The sequence below is a fragment of the Heterocephalus glaber genome, unplaced genomic scaffold (genome assembly GCF_053883595.1).
Source record: "Heterocephalus glaber isolate CG9 unplaced genomic scaffold, H.glaber_assembly_v1.0 deba00000937, whole genome shotgun sequence".
Taxonomy (NCBI): Eukaryota; Metazoa; Chordata; class Mammalia; order Rodentia; family Bathyergidae; genus Heterocephalus; species Heterocephalus glaber.
Genome location: NW_028258173.1, coordinates 10,356,902 through 10,380,733, shown reverse-complemented (window position 1 = coordinate 10,380,733; position 23,832 = coordinate 10,356,902). Strand labels below are relative to the sequence as shown.

Below are 23,832 nucleotides of genomic sequence, written 5' to 3'. Positions count from 1 at the left end.
TTTGTGACTTCCAACACTTTTAAGTTAAATGTCTACTAATCATCAACCAAGAATGATAACTACAATTGAACAAGAAAAGGAGAAGTAAAGGAAATTTTTTGTAATTTATTTCTAGCTGGGCTGGAGAGAGAGAGAGAGAGAGAGAGAGAGAGAGAGAGAGAGATTGATTTGGAGAAATGTCCCAAGAGAACATGGTCTCATGGCATTTCTAACCTGATTTCCGGGCCAGAGAAATTCTGATGGATACACAAACTTTGAATGGCTATGCAAATCAAACTTATGAACCTTTGGAGAGCTATCCTTCATTAAGCTCGACCTCAGTGGGGAATACGCAGTCAGAATGGATGGGCTACTAAGGCCAAAGGTCTCCATACTAATCGTATAGAGAAAGACTAAAACCAAGGGTTGAATATCCGTGGTAGATTGATGATTATTTCAGGTCCCTGAGTTAAAAGGCTTTTCGGTGGTTTATTGGATATCAGCTGATGTTAAAGAAGCAGCAAGACGTTTTTCTACATCTTTGCACACGGATGCAATTCTTAGGTCAAGAATAAAACACAGTTTCCCACAGCAGCGATTTGAGCTGAAGGGATCAATTTAGAAAATCCTTATTAGAAATATGATTAATTGCATGGTACTAGGGTGGAGTTAAGGAAATTAAAGTTCAAACTCACTTAGGAGAAAGGTCAAAATGAAAACCAGAGGAGAAAGACCCAAGGAACATATGTGTAGGACTCTGGGTGATAAAAAGTTAAGGCCGGCATACATGCATATGCCACCAGGTCTGCTGCAAAGTTTATGAGCCAGGAAGCAATGGCAGCAGACGGATCCACACAAGTAGTTTACGGGAGTTCTAATGAGAATGGGCAAAATTCTTTTCATTTCCACCACGTACTGCTTGTCAGAAACATGTCAAGACCTGTTCATTCATCAACAAAACTGTATCTTAAAATGGAAAATAAAAGGAAAGAAAAAAGTCACAAAAGCATAATTCCCTTTGGGATAAAAGTGGCTTAAAACCTACAGTATTGATTTCTCCCAAGTAGAACTGGTTAGCTCCTAAAGGGCCTGACAGCTCAACTTGATCCTAAAACTGACTCAACAGTTGCATTGCTTTGCTTCTGCAATTTACCAATTGTTTGGCAGGAGGTACTCCATTCGCTATTCCACATAGAGGTGAGAAGAAGGATTTCTCAGCTCACAGTAATCAGAGACTGTGGAAATGGGAAGGAGAGCTGGGAATAGAGGAAGATGGAAAGACAGGGAAGGAAGGGAAAGAAAAAATCATTAAGATGATGTACGTGTGTGTGTGTGTGTATATGTATGTATAATACCATAGAGTAAAATATAATATATACATGATAATTGCAATAAGCCAATAATAAGCGTTGTAATGATTATGTATCACAAACATATACTATTAGAAAAACTAAAAAAAAAGAAAGGGAAACAATGAATCTATAAACAGTATTGGCGGTGTCTCCTTTTCTACATTTTGTTCATTTTTTTCTCATTTTCTCTCTCTCCTTTTCTTTGTGTTCTTTTCACTCCACCTTGTCCTCTTTCTTCCTTTCTCTTCTTTTTCACCTCCTCTCTTCCTCCTCTTTTCATATCTCTCTTTGTTTCTATTTCTTCTCTGTCTTCCTTGCAAAAGAAAAACTGTTTTCAAAATGGCCCTCAAGCCGGGTGTGGTGGCACAGACCTATAATGCCAGGATTTGGGAGGCTGGGGCAGGATAATTCCTGCAAGTTTGAGGGCAGGCAAGGCTGCATAGTGAGTTTAAGGCCCAGCTGGACTATGTAGCAAGACCCTGTCTCAAAAAACCAAATAAATAAATAAAAAATTTTTAAATGGCCCTCAAAATCAAATTGCAGACTTGAACACTGGAATTTTGTAGCTCTTCAAACTCTTTGCCACACAATAAGTGATTTATTTATTGCAACAATAAAAAATTAGGGCAGTTATCTTTTTTCAAACATTGTCAGTATGAGTACTTGACCCTTGAGATAGGCTGAGGGGTGAAAAAGGGAAAGATTCTTTCTAACTTTTACTGCTCAAGCATTTTACACCAAGTGTGACTAATTGTCCGCAGCATTATGAAACTCTAAACTGATTCCACGAACCTTTAGTTAGAAGCAGATTTTGGCCGAAAATGACTCAAGCAAACTTTCCTTCTCTCCCTTCCCTTTCCTTCCCTCTCCTGTTTTTGTTGTTGTTGTTGTTGTTTTTATCTCGATTGTTTTCTCTCCATCCATTGTATAGCATCCAAGATTTCACAGGGAAACACCCCATGGCATGTTTTCCTATGCAGGTTAAAATCTTTAATTTTGTTATTTTCCCCCCTAACATGTCACTGATCCCATTACAGTGATTAGACTTTTCTTTTGAACTGTTACCTGAGGTAAAAATTGAATTGGCAAATTGGCCACTGAGAAGGGAGGCGAAAGGAGGGAGCAGTGCCAGCCCAGCGCTGCATGGGCTGCTGTGAGAGCAGGACTTCAGTTTCACACCACGATTCAAGATACCCTGTGTTCAGCTCTGATGCTGCAGCGTCTGTGGTTGTTATGCATTAAAAAACTGAAATGTGTTTCCTCACTTGAGAGCAACTAACCAACATGAAATACCACATTTATGTGCATAGCAGCCATATATTGGATAGCAAAACAAGGTTCCTGCTAGGGAGACCGTTGATGCTTGGTTGAGCTAACTTCAGAATTTTGTGCTGCCTTTTGTTCATTACTGGAAGCTCCAGTATTGCCAATGTGAATTACAAAACCATTCATTTAATGGTATAAATGAAATTATGTTCTACAAACTGGGTTTTCAGGGCGGTAATATGATGCGTACAATAGTGCTTATGTAAAGGACATAGGAAAAGATTTAAATAGCAGCTTCCCATGTTTCCTTAACCAAACAAAGTAGCGCTTTACAATGGTATGTTATGACTGAAATCAACCAGTGATAAAAAGATTATTTTTTAACCAGGCTGGAGTAAATTTCTGTACTATAAAAAATAATTTTTGAAAGAAAAGTTTCATGGAACACTGGTGAGGATTAAAAGAGCTATTAGGGACCAAATTACATAGAAGTTATTTCTTTTAACTTTTTCATTCTGTGCAAAAATTCTGTCAGACAGTGACAGAGATCATCTTGGCAAATCTACCTTTGTAGTCCCAAATTCTATGGTTCCGTTTGGTTGGCTTCAAATCTGAACAGGAGCTGTTTTGTATATATATTTATTATCCCTAGAATTTCCAGGACAGTGTTGAACAGTGAGAAAGATAAAATGGGGATGTAAAATTTGACTAACAGACATTGGTCATATCAGTGAAATTTGTTGCATGTAGCCATGAGCTAAGACAGTGAGCCTCTTTCATTTTCACTGTGCACTGAACTCTCAGTACTCAGAAGTTTATATTCTTTTTTTTTTTTTGTACCACGGATTGAACTCGGGTCCTTGCACTTGCACAGCAGGCGGCGAAACCACTGAGCTAAATCCCCAGGCCCCAAGAAGTGCATATTCAGAGAACTCGCCACCCATAGGCAAAGAACTGGATTGAGGAGTTACTTGCTTCTTGAGTGAACAATTTTTGCCTCATTAGCTTAAATGTGTTTTTACTTGGACAAGTTATCTCATTTTACATCATTTATAAAACAATTCAGTCACAAATCTCCATCTTTTAGTGAATGGAGAAGCAAAGCAATGAAATACTATCTGTAATCAGAGAGACAATGGAGTACTGAGGTCTACAACAAAAGAGACAAGCCTCAAAATTATTATGCAAGTGAAAGAAGCCAGACACAAAAGAGCACTGCTATGATTCCATTTCCATGAAATATCCAAAAGCAAAAATCTACAGAGAGTAGGTAGGAGTGAGTGACTTTCTAGCAGACCAGGTGTCTACGAGGACGATAGACAAGTTCTAAGATTGAATTATAGTGATGCCTGCACAGTATATGGATTGGCTAAAATCACTGAATTGTAATGTGTACGGTATATAAATTATACCTCAATAAAGCTGTTGAGCAGCAACAACGAAATTCAGCATTCGTTCTTTTTCTCCTGGTCCATACTAATGAGAGGAAACATTGCCTTCTTTAGTCTCACTATCCTAAATATTTTTGTTGTAGCAAACCCAGAAAAGTTTGTAAAAGGTGATCAAGAGGACAACTCAGGCAACCACATAGCTCTCAGCTTGATATAATAATTGGAGCAAATGATAAAATTGTGGAAAATATATTCACATAGTTCCCAGCGTCAATTTGTGACTTCTGAAAAAATTATCTTCCTTACTTTTAATATTTAACTATCTGCCTAAAATGTTGGTCCACAAAAAAAATCACCAGGGGAGAGGCATGGAGAGTTATTTATTTATTTGTATTTGCAGTGCCTTCTCTCGTGGTCAGATGTTTTACAGATTAAGTAGAAGTGAGGGGGAAATTCTGCTACAGGAAAAACAAAAGTAAGGGTAAGTTTGCTTTCTGTCATTACTTTCCTCCACACTCCCCCTGAATCTTCTTCTTCTTTTTTTCCTGCCCCTTATTGGGACTTTGACAAATGACAATGCAAGAGGAGAATTTATGTTGGGTCTTGGAGATTAGCACATTATCACAAGCAAAACATAGCCCTTGGCCTCCGCCACTGGGGAGCAATTGAAAGAGTCTTCGAATGTGATGCATGGGTCAAGACCCATTTCTGCAGAAATGGGGATGCTGTTATCCCAGCAAAAGTCTTGGGAGAAACCCTTGGAGATTGAGGTGAAGACACTGAGCACTGGATGAGAAGCATTTAGCCAGAAAGCTCACTCTGGAAAGGAAAGAGGAACTGTGTAGCTCCCCGAAGACTGCCGTGTTGAATGATTTAAGGCTACCTGTAGGAAATGCCTTTTGCTTTATTGCTTTCTAGTCTCCCTTCTTTTCTGGAAGAAAAAGAAGAGGGAAAAAGCAGAACAGAGATCCTCCCTGCCTTACACCCCTTTCAGTATTCCCAAGGAAATGTTCTCAGGAACATGGTCTCACCTTTTCTATGGAAGGCTCTTCTACAACAACTGACAGGGAATGAAATTGGGGGCCAAGATTAGACCTCCCTCGGGCAATTTTTTAAAAATGTTTGATTGTATGCACAATTCTTTTAAAAGTTTGCATGCTTAGTTTACAACTTTGGGCTCAAATATCTGAGAACATTCGTCATGAAGCAATTTCAGGGAACAAACAAATGCAGTTTCTTTCATCTGAAATACACACTCAGGGCCTACAGGATATGAACTTACTCCTGAAATCACCAGAAAACTTGAAAAACAATATTGAGAAAATAATAAAATGAAGAGCTATTTGGAAGGTCATAAATATCTTAGTATGGTTATTCTAGATTTTAGACATTTAATTTGGTGCCCATAGTATATAAAAAGTAAAAAAAAAAAAAAAAAAAAAATGTGGGCATGAAAAAGCATTGAACAGCAGGCAATGGGAGAATATTTATAACCTGACTTCGCAGAGACAATTTATTGGCACTTGAGAGACACACATGTATAGAGCAGGGCCTCTCAAATGAAGGACTCTCATCATTCTGGGCCCTGTAGTTCTTTGCCACGGGAAATTGCATGTGTAAGGAAAGATGTTTAGCAGCATTCTTGGCCACTGTCCAATAGATACCAGGAGCATCTTCAAAGTTGTGACAACTACAAGTGTGTTCAAACATTTTAAACGTTCTCTGGTTGGTGAGGGGGGCCAATAAGAGGCAAAATCAACTCTTGGTAAGAACCATTGATTAAGATAGAATGGTAATCCAATCTGCCCTCTAGTTTTTTGTTTGTTTATTTGTTTGCTTTGTAGTACTGAGGACTAAACCCAGGGAGTTCTGAGCTACATCCCTGTCCCTTTTTACTTTGAGACAGAGTCTCACAAAATTGTCCAGACAGGTCTTCAATTTGTGGTCCTTCTGCCTTAGTCTCTCAGATAGCGGAGATTACAAGTGTGCATCATTATGCTTGGTTATTCTGTAGTTTTGGGATTGTGTTTATGCTTTTCAGCCTTCCTGGAGAATGAAAGATGAAGCCACCCAGTGGCATGTGTGATATTTTTATACTGAAGTTACTAGTTTGGATGAAACCTGACATACTTCTTTTGATCCAAATTCACATGACTCCTGGTTATTTGATGCTACAGTTCAACTTATGAGGAGATGACCTTCATTCCTCCTTGTTAGCTCTTTTGGACCCCTACATGTGGGGTAGTTCTCCATACAATAGTAAGAACAATAACAGATATGGAATATTTCACATGCCCCAAGTGCTAAGGTGTGAAGGCCCTGTGTTCAACCCCTAGTACCAAATTTTAAAAGTTTTATAATTATTAGGGATATGTCATCAATATTTGCTTTCTGGAGATAACCAGTTAATTATATTGCTTCCTGCCTTCCCTGAATTCTGATCAGACTAAGAATAGACTTGGACATCAAATAAAGCTCTAACTGCCAGTAAAGTTGGATTGCATAACTCAGCCTGAACTGGAAGCCAACATAAATTTCCTACATCTTTCTCCAAAACTGTTCCCAAAGGAACCCTAGGATTCTTAATACATAGAATAAGGAGAATGAATAGTGCCAGGAAGCTGACCTAGAGAAAAACTATGCACACAGTTACCCTGGTCTCATCTGCTAACCATACTGATGCTCCTTTGGAGATAAGAAAAGGGGTATAAAATCTAATCCACTTGAGAAGTAAACTGTTTTTGATAAGGTTGTAAGCATAAGACAATCCCTTTGGTCTAAAAGTCTTAATGGAAGAAACTGAAAGCATTTTACTACATGGAATGGGAAAGGTAAAGAGAAATCAATCAATGTAATATAAGTCACTAGTGGAGGAGATTTAGGGAGACGCTTCTCATGGAAAGAACACACCATTGGCAGGATTACTAAAGAACTGAGTGGATGCTATGACTTGTTTCTAGATGTCTCCCTAAAGCCTCATTTGGTCATAGGTGGGGCTTTCTCAGAGGTGGGTGGATCTAGGTGTGTGACACTGGAATTGATTCATGGTGTAAGGCTAGGCTCAAGGGCACTAGGACTAAGGGTGTGAGTGCTGCCCACCCTTAGTAGTCTGGATAAGATAAAAGGGGCAGAAAGATGCTGTTAAGGTCCCTTGGTTGCTTTTGCTGTCTTCTGCCTGCCACCAACTGTTTCTTCTCTGTGATCCCCCTTTGCTATGAGCCACTCAGCCTTGGAGCCAGCCAACTATGAAGTGAAATCTCTATAAATGTTGAGATGAATATATCTTTCCCCGTTTAACTTTGGGAGTCAGGTATTTTGTCTCAGCAAGGAGAGAAAAGTAACTAAGACAGTGGGTGGATTTAGAGCTAGACATTTTTATAGCATTAAGTAGTCCTACAGTCTTAAAGTATTAATGCTGATAGAAGAAATATAGATGAAAAATGATGAAATTGATGAAAAATGATGGATTCTAAACTAAAGTAATAGAAGTAAAACAGAGAGGAAAAATAGCTAAATGAACAATGGGAAATAATATAGAACAAAGAATCCAGACAGAACTATCAGATCTCTTTTCTCTTGCACAGGGGTCCAGGAAGACACTACAATTTATTTAGCAAATGCATAAGTGGCCCTCATTATGTGGCAGGGATGATGGCAAGCACTTAATTCAGTCTTGATAATAATTTCAGTGAAATAGGAATTACCATTATCTCCCTTTATATGTGAGAAAAAACAGGCACATGGAAATAACATCACTTGGCCATTTGGTTAGTAAATGGTGAATCCTAGATTCAAATCTAGGCAGGGAGATTCAAAAGGTTATGATCTTCCAGCTAATAGGATATGGATATATAAGAAAAGAACAGCTCTGTGGAAAGTATAATAAATTAGATACTTGTTTACTTTTTTGTTTAGTTTTCTGTGGAACATTTAATATTTTCCTCAACTAAATAAAAGTGTTGGTACACTTTTAAGAAAATATGAGGCAAGAGGTTCTGTAAAATTTAAAGCTCATTTCATTCATGAAAATATTAGAGGAAAAGACATTCTGGGAAATATTGATGTAGAATGAAATCAAGAAATGCAGTGACCACTGAGACATATCTCAAACTTACTCAGCAAAGCCACAATCCAGAAGAACAATAATAACTTTTAGATCTGTTTGCTTATGAAGAAAGTGTAACTCTAACAAATTGGGAAGGTGAGCAAAGTATATTAATATAATTTTTAATTTTGTAGATCTCTTCCAGTATCCTTGTTGGGTTGAAATTACTATCACTTTTTATGTCATCTACTTTCTCACCACAATCCACAGATACTGTCATCTGCTCCTTCACACACAACCTACATCTAACTTTATATCTACATCTGTATCTTCTAATTCTGTATCACCTATATTTACTCCTGTTATATCTGTATATCTCCCCTATTTCCTCAACTGTCTGACTCTTTTGGCTTTGTCCAATAGCAACATCACTTCCTTCATACTCAGAGGATTCCCCTCTATGTGAAATTTCTTCAGTGTTTTCCTCTCCTCAGATTCAATAAGGACTCAAGGACTCTCTGCTAAGACATTAGTAGAACTATTCAGTTGTCTTTTCTGTGATACTGTTTTGACACCAAATTGTGGTCCCAAAATTAGAAATCTGGGGAACCTTGACAGGGCAGTGTGAGACATGCTTTGTGTAGGAAATACCCTGGATCCAAAGTTCATCCTATGGATAACTCTTATAAAGATAACATTAATAAAACTCAGATTCTTTTATTTTGTAAGACAAATAATTTAACTTCAGAAGCATAGAAAACGAAAGATAAACATGTCCTCCACAGTAGTTTCAAATTTTTAATTTTCATTATAAATGTGGACTGGCAAAAGCCCTGGTTGAGTCTATGAATATTCAGGTTGGTTAAAGTTCTAACGAATCAATAAATGTATGTGTCATTTTCCCAATACGTAGGTGGTTGATCAAGGTGAGGATACATTATTGGTAGCTGTTTAAATTTGAAATCACTCTTGTAGAAGAGGGAGGAGATATGGATCACTTTCAAATTTCATATTCAAAATTCACAAATAATAGTTTTCATTTGATGTAATTCTCTATACATCTACCTACATTTATTTCCTAAACTCTCTGTGTTTGCCGTTTTTCTCTACATGTGATATGGAAGTGTCTCATTCTCATTTGTATGCACACGTTTACAGAGTTGTGTCTATACATGTAAACAGTCAACCACCTCTGCTACTTTTATTTATATGAAAGTACAGTAGTCAAATCTTGTTTTGAAGTTTTTTTCTCTCTATTTGAAAAAAATTTAAAAATAATAACTTACAATGAGGAATTTGCTTTGGGGGAAGGCTGAGCTCTTTCGAGGCTACATTGACCCATCTAATATCTCATAAGCTCGGGTGCAAAGTAGACACATGTTTTGAGAAAGTGCATTTGTGATTGTAGACTGTGTATTAAGGGGGAAAATAATGTGATTTGTCATCAATCTCTCCACATGGTACACAAGGGCTGACTTGTTGAAATTTTGTAGGCTTTTATTTACAGAGAAAACACAGACCTGTGCTGCTCAGAGTCCTATCAGTCTGCACAGTCAAAGGCATCACATCTGAAAAGAGACTGTTTAAATCATGAACTTCAGGGATAATCTAATCCAGAAGGAGACCAAAATTACTTCGCTCCTGTGAATAAGAACAAAAGCTAAAAAATTTAATTATTTGCGAATTATTCATGAAGATTTTGATCCTGGCTCAAGGCTAGAGTTGGAAAAGAGAGACAATCACGGATTGTTGCCAATCAGTGCTTCATGGAGGAAAAATATGGAATATTTCAGCCCCAGGATAACACCCCATATTTCTAGATTGTTTAAAAAAAGAGGTGTTGCTATAGACAAGTGAACCTTAGGTGGAAACAGAAATAAAAACAGACCCTTTGAGAAAGAAATGGGATATGGATCAGTGCTGGGAAGAAATTACTGCAATGATGTGTGTTGTTTAGTTATAATGCTCAGATTATAAGTTACATTTTGTGAGAAACATGTGGCTACATGCTAAACATCTATATGCCAAAGTTAATAAAATTACATCCCACTGATATACCTTGTACTACTGATCTCATTTAGTGGTTGGAAACTCCATAGAAAGTCAATGTAGAAATCTGAATGGGTAATACACACACAACACACACAAACACACACATACACACACACAAACTAATCACCAATTTACCTCATAGATAGAAGTAATTCACATGTACAGTACTCAATGCTTGATATGAATGTTTTTTTCTGAAGTTATGGAAGCAATAAAACAGATTGTACCTGTTATGGCTTGCATTTAGATGTCCCCCCAAAGCCTCAACCAAATAAGGTGGGGGTTTTTCAGAGGTGGCTGAATCTAGAGTGTGTGATTAATTCCTGTTGGGGCCAGGCCTAAGGGCACTAGGATTAAGAGCATGAGTGCTACCTGCCCTAAGTAGTCTCGATAAGATGAAAGGGGCAGAAAGACACTGTTAAGATTACTTGTTGCTTTTGCTGCTTCTGCCACCATGTTGCCCCTCTGTCACCCTGCCTTGGAGCCAGCTGTCTGTGGGCTAAAACCTCTACAAACTATGAACCAAACAAACCTTTCCCACTTTAACTTTGGGTATTGGGTATTTTGTCTTAGCAAGGAGAGAAAAGTAACTAAGACAGTGTCCAAGACATATTAACCATACTATTTACATAACTGACAAGCAAGGGAGAGAAGGAATTGAGAAGGATGAGTTTGTATCAGATACTCAAGAAAGACATCTCTGAGAAAATAACATTTCCTTGCAACCTGATGACTGGGGATATGTCAATCAAGTATAAATTTCAAATAAAGACATTCTAGTCGTCAGAAAAAAAAGTGAAGTTGGTGAATATGGAGTAATTTAGCACAAAAATAACAAAAAGTCTAATATGTATATAACATAATTTAAGAAAGGGTATAGGATAAGATCAAATTGAAAAATGAGTCAAGTACCAGATTCTGGAGGTCTTTTGAGGCCAATTTAAGGGATTTAGGTTTTAGGTGGATTGTAATTGACAGAGAGCCATTGGAGAATTTTAGGTGGAGGAAGGACAGATGGAGTCTATGAGTAGAAAAAAAACCAAAAAACAAAAAACAGAGCAGTATTTACTGGAGACTCATGAAACGTTACTGGAAACCTCTGCAGTAGGCTCTAGACTCCTGCCCAGTGTACAATGCAGGCCTGAGAAAAACTAAACTAAACTAAACTAAACTAAACTAAACTAAAAGACAGAACTAAGACAGAAAGCAAGGCACCAGGATAACCAATGGCAGTGCAACAAAGGCACTGGCCAGTCCAAGCCGCTGATTTTTATTGGTAATCAATTAGAGTAAAGGTGAACCATGTGCAAGGGCAGAACTATGTGCAAGGATGTGCAATCATGTGGTTTCTATGGAAATAAATGTAAGTAAACCTCATAAAGGACAGACATTGTTTAATTAGGAATAGAATAGACAAAAGATATGGTTGTATTTAGAACATTGTCCTTCTAGTTAAGAAGATTTTAGTTGTGGGAACAAAATTTGGGCATGAGTTACTCTGACCTTGGCACATAGGCTTTGGCCAGACTCACTTCTATAAACAAGTCAATTGTGAGGTTAACTCTTCACAGCCTGCACTGCTTACAGCCTGCTTTGGGCATAATCAATATTGCAGTCTCCTGCAAATATTCAGTTTATTCTAGAGTCCAGTAAGATAAAATGGTGGCTGGAATTGAGCAAAAGCAGTGAAGATGAAGGGACGTTGCTGGATTTGGTAGATGTTTTAAAGACATAGCACTTGGGATTGGATGTAGAGAGAGAGAGAGGGAGGGAAGAACCAAGAATTACTCAATTGTATAGAGTTGATTCCGTTGTTCAAGAGTATATCCCTGATGTTACAACAGGGATATAGTTACCAAAAGATCAATTTTTTTTGCTTTGCATGGATTACCTCATTTAATTTTCTTAACCCCTCACTGGCTAGAGCATGCCCTTGGCTATATTGTATATGGAAAGAGACTCATACTCATATTAAATATGTTGGTTAACATTTTGCTCAAACCAAGCAATGAAAAACTAGTCTTCCTACTAAGTAATCCAGATGTAATTTGTCTGACTTCCTTATAGATCATGGTTTTATTTTCTATTTCTGGGAAGTACTTAACATCTTTTCCAGAAACTTGACATAAAGTGTAGTAATTTTGCTACATTGCTGCAGCTCAAATGTGTCTTGGTTCCTGGTTTAATAATGATGATAGCTATCATTTGTTGTATGGGTCTCAAGTGTCAGGCACACTATTGCTATTTCACTGTTATTAAATTAATTTGATTATAACAATAGAAATATATCACATGAATACAAGTATTATTACCCTTTCATAGAGGATGAAGTTAAAGGCAGCGATTTTATACCCATCTACAAGTATTTGATTCCAAAGTGAATTATTTTCATTTAGAACTTAGCATGTGAAAGTGTTTCATACAAGGGGAATCAAAAGTAAAATAATATTTAAGTACTAGTATATATCTGTTAAGATCCATAAATTTAAAAGGCCAACAAAAGTGAATGTGGTGAAGATAGGGAGAAGTTGAAACTGCTATACAGTGGAGCTGGAAATTTAAAATGGTACCTTATAACTATTTCAGACAACTTTTTATCAGTTTCCAGTAAAGTCTATGTACATACCTTCTCTGAAACCCAGTAAATCCACCCTTCTGTTATATCCAAGAGACAGGAGAGATGCAACTATTTTTCAGCAGTGATTTTTAATCACATAATATTTACTAGGTACTTTGTAGGTGCCAGGTACAATGCTGTATTCCTCAGGTCTCCAAGCAGAACGGAATAGGATGTATAATAGATTTATTACAGGTAATTGACTCATGTGATTATGAATGTTGAGTCTAGATCCATACTCAGAAAAGTAAATAATTTAGTTCTAGTGAAAGTGGGAGGTCCTTAGAAGCAAGAGAGCCAACAGTGTAAGTTCCAATAGAGTCTACATCCCCAGTCAGACTCCCTCCCAGCTCAAAGACATCCATCAGTCAGAGAGGAGGAATCCTTTCTTACCGACCCTGTTATTCTTTTCAACACAGTGGACAAGGCCCACTCACACTAGGGAAGGCAATCTGCTTTACTCAGTCTACTAACTTAAATTGAATTATAGTAATCTCATCAGGAACATGCTCTGACATACCCAGAAATAATGCTCAAGCAAATATATGGTCATTCCATGATCCAGTCAATTTGACACAAAAATTACCCATCACAGATGTTAGACAACTTGTTATACACGATGAAGAACCCCCTCTAGTATGACTATGTACCCCAATGTGTCAGTACCCACTGCCTTGGTATTACTATGGCTTTCCCTTTCAATTTTGACATGCCCCTAGTTTGGATAGTAAGCCATTGGATCCATCCAATTCTGACCCATGCCATCCATACAACAAACCTGTTATAAATTATGGTATCAAACATAATATTAAAACTCAACACCATCCCTGAACTTTCCCCTCCTAAGGGATCTAATAAAGATACAGTTTAAAAGTCAAGTAACACTTCTGCACATTGCTGAATGGTTTAAGCACTCCATTCTAGATTTCATTAAAGGAGGTTGTATTTTTGCACTTCTATGCAAAAAGTCACATTCACTCCTCAATTCTTAACATTAGGATATTATTCCCTGTCATTGGAAAACTGGCAGTTCTACTTTACAGACTGTTCCAAAACAAAACAGTTTCAGCGAGTTTGAGATTTTAATATGTCCCTTGTGTAGAATCATAATTGTGGGTCCTGAAAGGAGGAGACTTAATCCACTATGTGTCATCAGTGTTTCGTCCTAAGATTTTTTCTTAACTATGATGTCCACAAACACGGTTTTATCTCACAGTGGCCACTGTGGTCATTTCTGCCTTTACCATGTTTTCTTAAAAGGGTGGTGAGCTTTCTATTTGACAGCCTCCTTACAAAAATAGGATGGACAGGATGATAGAATTTGGAAGGAGCCCCCACCTGGCTACTGTGTGAGCGGACTCTCCCTCTCATTTCACCCAGACAGGGAGCCACCTTGACAGAGACATCGGCAACTCTGGTCAAGAGGAGTGGATGGGCTCTGCGCAGACTGAGAGTCTGGCCTGGGCTAAGAAAGCTCACCCTGAGCTCACCTCCCTTACACCAAACAGCACTGCTCAGATCATCTTTCCAATGTAAGGGTTCCTCCTTGCTCCTGCTGAAGTCCTCAGCCGCACAGACTTGTCTTGGAAACTGTTTTCTCCCTGCCGGTGCATGGGGATGATGATTTAAGGAACGATGAGCCACTCCGGATTGCTTTGGGGGAGGAATTTTGCCCATCATCCCGCAAGGGCTGACCTTTGGCCAGAGAGGTTTCCCAGGCTGCTACAGTGGCTCTGGGGTCCTGGGATCCTCAGTGGGGAAACAAGGCTGAAAGCAAAGATGCACAGTGGCTCTCCCGCTTTGGTTTCCATCTCCAGTGAGCTCAAGGGGAAGCTATTGTTAAAATAAGTGTAGAAATTAAAAGACTCTGCTTTGGGGGAAAACACTGCTTCTGTGTGTTAAAAACAGGTGCTGTTCGCTCTGGGAGGCTAAGGCAGGAGGATTCGAGGTTTGAGCCCAACCTGAGCCATGTAGCGATGTAGTGAGACCCTACTTCAGAATAAAAAATACAAAACCGCTGGGGATATAGGTTGAGTGTATGAGCCCTGGGTCAAATCTCCAATACTCCAAGCAAAAAGAAGACACTGTTACTGGAAACACTTCGATGTAAATGAAGCCACCAAGAAATATTTCTTTGCCTCTTCTGTTTAAATCTCTACTGTAATTATAATTATTTTGCCATGTATTTGATGCTCTAGCATAACTGGAAATTGGTATTCACTGGGTGATGGAATGCGTCTTCGATTTAAGATGAGGTAAGTGCTATGTGTTCATGATGCTGTCAGCTATTGGACTTTCTCATGAAAATGAATCCCAACACCATCCAGTTATTGAAATGAAACATGATTTTTTTTAATCTGATACATGATTTTAATAAGAATAATAGCTGCTGAAATAATAGAATTTAACAGCTACCTCCTAGTGCTGTTATTAGGAGCAAATAAGATTTAAAGGTCATGTTTTTGCAATTATACCTGAGATATAGTAAGGAAATGCAAGTATTTAACTCTTAATAATAACTTCACCTGTATTCCTCTGAATAGTATCATAACCAAGCCTCTAGACAGACCCGTGTACACTTTATGAACATAAGGATAATGAATGTTCACAAGAGCCCTCTGAGATATGATTCATTATTCCGTCCAGTTATTAAAGGGGGGTTGAGGCTCAGAGAATTTTTAATAACTTGCCTGAGGCCAAAGCCTAGTAAGTAATAATTTGTCCCTCATATTCTGTCTGGCAGGATGAAGAAGTTCCCTGAGGCAATGAGGCAATGGGCAAAGAAGTTTGGATGAGAGAGATATTTGGAAAATTTCAGGAAATGTGAGATTCTACCTATGCAATCACGCTGCAGTAGGCATGAGTGAGATAGCCTACCATGAAAGAGAAAGAAGAGTTCAAAATACTAATAGTAAGAAGACAAGAAAAAACGTGTAGACATACTGAGCATTAAATTCTAGCTATGGTAAATTTTATTTATGCCAGAACATCAGACATTTACTTTATGAAATAAATGGAATTCACTTTTTTTTTTTCCTAGACTGGGTGATTCTTCCCTAGGACCACAACTGCTAGTGAAATGTATCCTTACTTCCCTCTCTGTACACAAAGCTGGAGGCTAATTAAACTTTGAAGAATCTATTTTTTTTCTCAAAACTTACACATTTCTTTCCAAAGGAATTATATATTTTTTATAAGGACTCTGAAGCTTTATCCCAATAAACTTATTCCCCTCACTGAAAATGATTACATTTATTTTTCAAAGAAAGTTTGAGAAGAGAATGAGATCATTTAATTGTTGTTGCTAAACTTTAATAGTACCTAAATACAGGAATTGGTAATCTTTGTCTTGTTTATCTGTTGTTTCTTTATGCTTCTGCTGGATCAGTAGCAGTCACTAAATGACAAGATGCTAATCAGACCTTTTTTTTTTCCCTGCAATTTGAAAGAAAGAAAGCAAACCTCACCTTAGCACGTAATGAGGCAGTTCTTGCTGATTTTGGAAAAGGAATTAGCTCTGGAGAGAAAAATAACAAACTTGGTCCTGAGGTCTTTCCTATATCTTGAAAAGGCCAGTTTGGAAGGGGAAGTGTGGAAAAACAAACAGAAGGTGCCCAGGTTTCTTTATCATACCTGGAGATGGATGCACTCAGCTCAACAGAGCTCTGCCCTGGCGCCAGCTCTTCCTTCTTTTCAAAATTTTTTTCCCTTTAAAATGGCAACCACCGCTCTATAAAATGATCTATTGGGACTTCAAAGCCATGGCAATTCCATGTGGCACAGGATGTACGCAATTAATTATGTGATGCTTAAATGACAGGGTGTAGGAAAAATAAGGGAGAAGAAGAAAATGGGTTTTTTTAGAAAAAGCAAAAAAAAAAAAAAAAAAATCCAAAGTAAACTGAAAGACTTGGTTGTCTGCCTGCCAAGAACCAGTAGCAGATAAGGCCTCTAGTTGCTGTGGAAACTTGGGCCTCCAGGAGCCAGAATCCAATTTCAGAAACCACAAAATCAACATAAACGTGTGCAAAAATAAAAAGGTTTGTTTGGCAAGTAATAAGGAGAAGGCAACCAATGTATAAAACACATGAACCAAGGTGACCTCAGCCAGCGGAAGCCGTAATGCCGACGATGTCCACGGCAGATTGGGCACCTCAGAAATGAGCGGGAACAAGATGCAGTCCATACCGCTTTCTGTTATCAGGTAATTGCTACCTTTTGGAAATATTAACCATATCCACCACACTTCGTCCCATGCCTCACCTCAGAAAACATAACACCACCCTTCATGCAGGTAACGTTAGAAACCTTGATTTTAACTCAAGAGACCAGAAAACAGACAGCGAAACTTGTCACTTGTTCTTTAGATCGTGAATTACACGCTATGTCATCAAGAACAAAATAGAGAATATAAGAATATACAGCCTTCTTTATTCCTTCTCCGGTATCTGCAAGAAACAATTGTATTCTAATTTTTTTTTAAATTCACACTTGAACATTTAATAAGCTTTAATGTTATCTGAGCTCTTCATGTAATTTGGTTTTGAACTAAAGAAATAGCACCTAAAATAAAACTTTTTAATGAGTGGGTGACTTTTAACTCATCTCACACTCTCAGAAATTATTTACATATGCAAAGTTATTATTGTGTTTTCCTTCATTTCCTTTTGACTCAGTTCATTAGTAAGCTGATCGATCATTTGCTTTGGTATAGTCAACTTTGTATTTTACTTAGCATAAAACTTGGAGGAGTTTAAATATAAATTTCAGGGGACCTAGAAGTTTGGGATCATAGAGAAAATGTGCCAGTATCTTGGTTCAGAGAGAGTGACCATAAGTCTTTTCCAGGAATAAAATTATTTAAAAATTGCATTTCAGACAGGTAAATATATAAAATAAAGCAAAAACAAATACAAGGTAATATAAGTTTCAATTCCTTATTTTTTAAAAAACCCTCTTTTATTTCCTTCTCAATTTAAAATTTTTGCTTCTCAATTTGAGAATGAAATTTAAAATACATACCCCACTTTCCTGATAATAACCCACACTGTCTAAGCATCACATCACTTATGGTGTTTCTTGGGCGAACACAACCAAGTCATACCTCCTAGCAGCTGATACTGGACCATGCAACTTAGGCAGAACAGAGAGACACCGCTTTCAAGACTACTGCAGGATGATCCTTCATACTCTCTAGCTAGTTAAAGATAGAGAAAAAAATAAACCCTGAAGTTCATAGTGGAGATCACTGTGTTCTGATGGAGGGAGTCTTGATCTCTGATTTCTACCTAGAGAAGAGCTATCTAGGAGGACCACTTCATCAAAATCATCCATGCTAGGTGCTACATGCATGACAAATCATCTTTCACTAGGTTGCATCACTAGGATTTGTAGCACAGGGTACCACACTGTATGCCCTGTCTGGTACAACAATCCCCAAGAAACAGCTGCACATTCCCAACCTCTGTGAAGGAGCCTTGCATCTGTAGGAAGATGAAGACACCCTCGAGGCATGCTTTGCCTGTTCATCTGGCTCAATCATAGCCTACTCATGTCTGATGGCTACATAACTTTCATTTTCATAAGCATGCCAAGACTATGCTTCCTTTTCAGTATTGCCCAGGGAAAACATAGTACTAATAACACACACTGACATTTGAAATACAGGAAACATATTCACTAATCTATTTAGTGAGGAAGGGAATGACAAACCCACAAATGTTCAGAAAAGATATTTTCTTGTTCCTTCTGTAAAACATCCTTTCAACAATTCTTTAAAAGGACTGATGGGCAATGTAAGTCAAATCCTTGGCCTATGTTTTAAAGAATAAGGGGATAGAAAAGTGCAGTGATAAAACAAATTCCCTCCTGGACACTATAAATGGCAAAGAGAAAGCTGAGAGCCTTAAAGAATTCATCACTACACTATGCTGTATTTGGAGATACAATATTTGTTACTATGAGCATGGTTTGTCCAGTTAAAGTTCTACCAGCAGTACAGAAAAAAATATGATATCTGATGATCTGGAGAGTCAGAGGAAGTTGATAACATTCTTCTTTGTTTTCATAACCATTTAAGGCACTGCAGGAAAGGGAAGCTGCTATTGAAGAACTGTTCGTTTGATTCAGTGTACAAGTATATTACAGCACATTGGTTTTTTTTCTAGAAGTTGCCTCTTCAGTTTGTTTGTACTTTTAATTCACTTACAATGAATACTTGCTTGTTGGAAATATTAAAGTTATATTCATATGGTAGAACTTTCTATGAACATTAAAATGTTTTTGAAGAAAATTTAATAACTAAGGAACACTTTTGAAATAAAGATACAAAATATTAGGAGTCTAATTCTGCTCAGGATTATAAATGACTTTAATTTCTCCTGTATCATTTTCAATAACTTCAAATTTTATCTTCTAAAATTTGATATTGTATCATTCTAAAAAATTGATATTTTTACTTGTGGAAATAATTCAAATAATCTAATCTTCACTCAAGATAAATTTAAGGCAATCTATAATGTGAATATATATTATATAGTGCATTTAAAAGAGATATGAACAATCAAAGAAATAGAATTCTATTGCTATACATTTTTCTATAGCTATACATTTTAGGTGTGCTTTTTCAGTATTGTGCATATATTTACTTATTTAATCCTTGTAACATCCAAGAAAGTAGGAAACATGTTATTTTCTTTCTTAGAAAAGAAAATTGAGGCAGAGAGGGTTTGAATCACTTGTCTAAGTTCTCTTAGCTAGTTAGTGCAGAAGATGGGGTTTGAACCCATGTGGTCTGATTCCACAAGCCAAAATTTTAGGCACTATACTCAAGAATGGATTTAAGAAATAAAAATAGAGTTTGCCCTTGGCTTGCTCTTCCACAGAACAGCTGAAATAATAAGTTCTATATATTTATCTTTCTATTATGGAAGCTTTTATGTGAGTAAATAGATGCTTTCCTGGCCCTCAGTTTTAAGAGGAGTTATCGTTGAAGTGAATGAGGGCAAGAATTTCAATTGTATTATTACTGAATGTATACAAGCAAAATCCAATCTGGGAAAGGGAGCAATGAATCAATACTTAAACCCAGAAGATCTGGGTTTGTAGACATTTTTATCTTTTCATGGGCAAAGATGGATAAAAACTTGTTTCCTTATAACAGTGGCGGCTAAATCTATGGCACACTGCTGCTTGTATCACTGAAAGCTCTAAAAGGTTCGCTACCACTGCCTTATACAAACAAGAGCTATTGTGATGGAGCCCCCTTTTCAACTTCTTCTCTTTCTGATCAAAAATTACTGCAAAGGTCAGAGTGGGACAGAGAGGCAGAGTTAAACCAAGCCTCTTCAGCAAGATCATTTATTCCAAAGGGACCTCATTAATCTAATAATGTTGCACATTAAATCGATTTGCACCCAGAAAATGAAAGCCACACAGGGTGATATATAGTCAATGGAAACTCCCCAAATGATCCCCAAACCCAGTCAATGTTTCAATCTCTTACTACTTCTTTTATTTTACACAGAAAATTAAATTAATTTTAGCTGTTGAGTTCTATTTGTGTTGAGAATGTCCATTAAAATCTGGCTGTAATGTTTATGAATACCAAAACAAGGCCACCAGGGCACATATTAACTCAACGCAAGTCTCTCTTACAGATCTGCCAAGCAGTTCCTCAGACATGAGTAATACAAATAATAATGATTCACAGCCTCAAATTGAGAGAATAGATAAAACAAAAGAGAATGTAATTGCTGTAAAAATATCATAATGAAGTTCCTTTAGGTGCTTTAGAACAACTTTTCAAACCACTGTTTTGACCCCTGGTTAGAGGATGGAAAATAAGTTAAATATGTTCATCAGATTTTGTTTTAAAACCTTCAGAAAGATATTTTAAAGGAAAAACTCAAATATTTAATAGAGGGTATGTTAAGGTCTAAACTGTGAACACGTTAATTATAGAATCTCTTCACCATGAAATGCCTTTTTTGTGCCAAATGTTTCACTAATTTCCTAGTTCTTTTTAAGTATATATAAAAGTTTGCTTACAAATCAAGCTGAAATAAAAGGAGTAGAAAGAGGCAGAATGATTTACTATTAGATTGTTAGTGACTAATGTTGAAGAGAGGTGAATAAGGATAAAACACTTTAAAAAATAAACCATCTCAGTTTGAGCCTAGTCTGGGTAACTTAGCACCTTAGCAAGACCCTGTCTCAAAAAACAAAACAAAAAAACCCCCCAAAAACCCCAAAACCCTCATAAATAGTAATGTGAGCTAATGGAGAAACAGCATTTAATTTGAAAAAGAAAGTGAATTTTCAATGCTATTTTCCAGTAATACATGCCTGTCTATAATTCACTCACTAGTTAAAGTTGAAACTGAGGAACATTCTTGATGTGTGAAAATACAAATACGTATACACAGACAAACTAATTCAAAAAATTGGTTTTAAAAATTTAAAACATTGGGCCCAGGATTTAACTCAGTGGTGCCACTGCTTGCCTTAAAAGCGCAAGATCCTGAGTTCCATCCTGAGTACCAAAAAAACAAACAAACAAACTGATTACTCCCTCCATGGAAAATAAGTAAAAAATACTGCATAAAATAAATTTTAAAGATTAAAATATTAAGCACAGATATTCACGTTCAGCTTTGTCTGTGAGGCGATCGTTGTTTAATTTTTCTTGGAATAAACTGAAAAATACAGTATTGGCAAGCTGAGGGAATGAGCTTCAGTTTTATTTTGCAGCATTCTTCATGGGCAGGGCTCTTCAGTTGAGTTTAATTTAGTAGCATTTTCTGTGTCATTAGACTGGTTTCATGGGGGTGAGGGGTATCGGTGCAATAGCATGCTGTTCTTCAAGGGGGGTGTGTGTGTGTGTGTGTGTGTGTGTGTGTGTGTGTGTGTGTGTGTCCATGGGCACATATATGGTGACTTTTACCCGAGAATTACTGAGCTGAAGGTCTTTCTGCAGTGAAAATGGTATGGTTTTCTTCTAGTCAGCTTTCCAAGGAGTGGCTCTGTCATCTGCGCCCAGAGTGTAGGTGTCCCGCATCAACTGTGCAGGGCAGACCCGACTGGATCCCTTTCTCACACTGCCTCCAGCGTGGCAAAATGCCAGCCACTCTCAGCAATCACATGCACTGGCAGCTTTTAGTTTTCTCTATCATTTACCTCCAAAGGGCTTTTGAAGTGCTCCTCTTCTGGCTTCACTCACTTTGCAATTCTCCAGAATGTCTTTGCATGATAATTGGACTATAAAAGAATGTCAGATTTGAAAATCAAAATCTTGGAACCAAAGTCATAAATGCAAACACGACAGAGAGCCAGACAGGAGGGTATTTTTTCCCAGTATCTTTTTTCCCACCAATGGTCATCCTTTCTTAAAACAGAAGTATAAAACTTGACGATTGTAACAGAATGCAGCATTCGAAAGTTCCCTTATCCTTTGCTGGGAGAAGAGCTAAGAAATGCATTATTGTGCTCAAGTAACTTGAATTTGAACCTGACTGACTTTCATGTTTTGTAGGTTCATGGCGGGTCCTTGTATGTGAAAAATAACAATTTTTTCTTCATCCTGAATAAATTACTTCAGGGAGAAAAAAATCATTGGAGAAAAAGACGTCAGTTTAGAAGAGATGGCAAAATTTTACCCAGAGTGAAATATTATAATCTCTATTTTCAGAGAAGAGTGTGGCAAGTCTATGGCCATTTGAGGTGAGTGGACTGCAGCCTTACCCGCCTATAGGAACGTGAATTCCATGCTCTGTGAGGTCTTTTATGGCCATGTGAGTCTGGGAAATGTTGTGCTTAATTCTCTGCTATCACCTCACACACAGAACTAAATGTCTTCTCTGGCTGGATTCCCTCTTTCTGTCAATGGTGCCACCATTCCTCCAGGACCCAGGCTTGAGATTTGGGAATTAGTTTTTATTCTTCTGGCTTTCCACCCCTGAACCCTGTCACTTACCAAATCTACTCCATTGTTTTATATCTTTTCCCCATCCAAGCATATACTGCTTGTCTTGTTGCAAGAACCTAATTCAAGTACCTATGATTTCATGCTTGCATGAAGTTCCCCTGTAATGGGACTCTTACTCTGTCCAAGTGGTCCCATGTACCACCACCAGATTAATCTTCTTTAAACATCACTTTGATGTTGTCATTCATCTTCAGTGTCTCTCCTTTGCATTTATCTGTGTGGCCCAAGCTGCTGATACGTTCAACCACAAAAGGGTCATGGGACTAAATATTGTTGGGAATAACTGCCTGCTATAACTTCTTTAGGAGACTCACAATGCTCTTTAGCATAGCAATGGTTTGAGGATTTTCCCAACAGAAAAATCTGTTCCTTTTATTGAACACTCCTATTTCTCAAATTAGTTGAACGTGGAAATATGTTTTTTATGCAAAACCATTAACATCTCTCAAATTGATTATTTCAAATTATATACTTTGGGAAATGTATTTCTTTGTAATCCTATCTGGTCTTTTTAAAAAATTATTTTATTGGTACATTTTAGGTATTCAATACATTTACATTTATCACTGGGTGCTTGTACCTGTACATGATGTATCCTGGTTCTTTTTTTTTCCCTATTTCTTGTGCGCCCTTCACCCCCTCCACCCTTCCCTATTTACATAGATTTTCTTTCCATTTTTTTCTTTTCTCATAATTTTTATTTTCCTTTCTTTCCTTCCCCCTTCCCCTCCGACCACCCCGACACCTTTGGACTTTTTCCTATTTCAAATTATCAATTATTCATTTTAATCATTTTAATCCTTATTTACATTTTCAGTTTCTCACACTAGAGAAACTATTCAGTATTTACACATGTGTGTCCTATTTATTTCACTTAAGAATATGGCCTCAATATCCATCCATTTAGCTATAAATGTCTCTAGTTTCTTATTCTTTATGGCTGAGTAGTACCCCATCAACTGGAAACTGGATAAAGAAGTTGTGGTTTTTTTATAAAATGGAGTACTACTCTATCTGGTCTTATATGTTACTAGGACCCAGTGCACATGAACAGCTCAGCAGGAAGACAGAGCCCTTGCCAATGAATTTTGTCTGACCACACTAATTCCCCTTCACTTCCATGGGTTAAATTTCTTAAGACCATT

At 37.4% G+C, this 23,832-nt stretch overlaps 1 long non-coding RNA gene across 1 annotated transcript in view; it reads right to left on the bottom strand.

The window, feature by feature from the left end:
* The window catches only part of LOC110345115 (uncharacterized), a 54,137-nt gene that overhangs the window by 12,497 nt on the left and 17,808 nt on the right, over window positions 1-23,832 (bottom strand). Inside the window, exon 3 of the long non-coding RNA XR_002388230.2 lies at window positions 21,880-21,960. This is a non-coding gene — a long non-coding RNA (uncharacterized LOC110345115). The remainder of the gene's footprint in view (window positions 1-21,879; window positions 21,961-23,832) is intronic.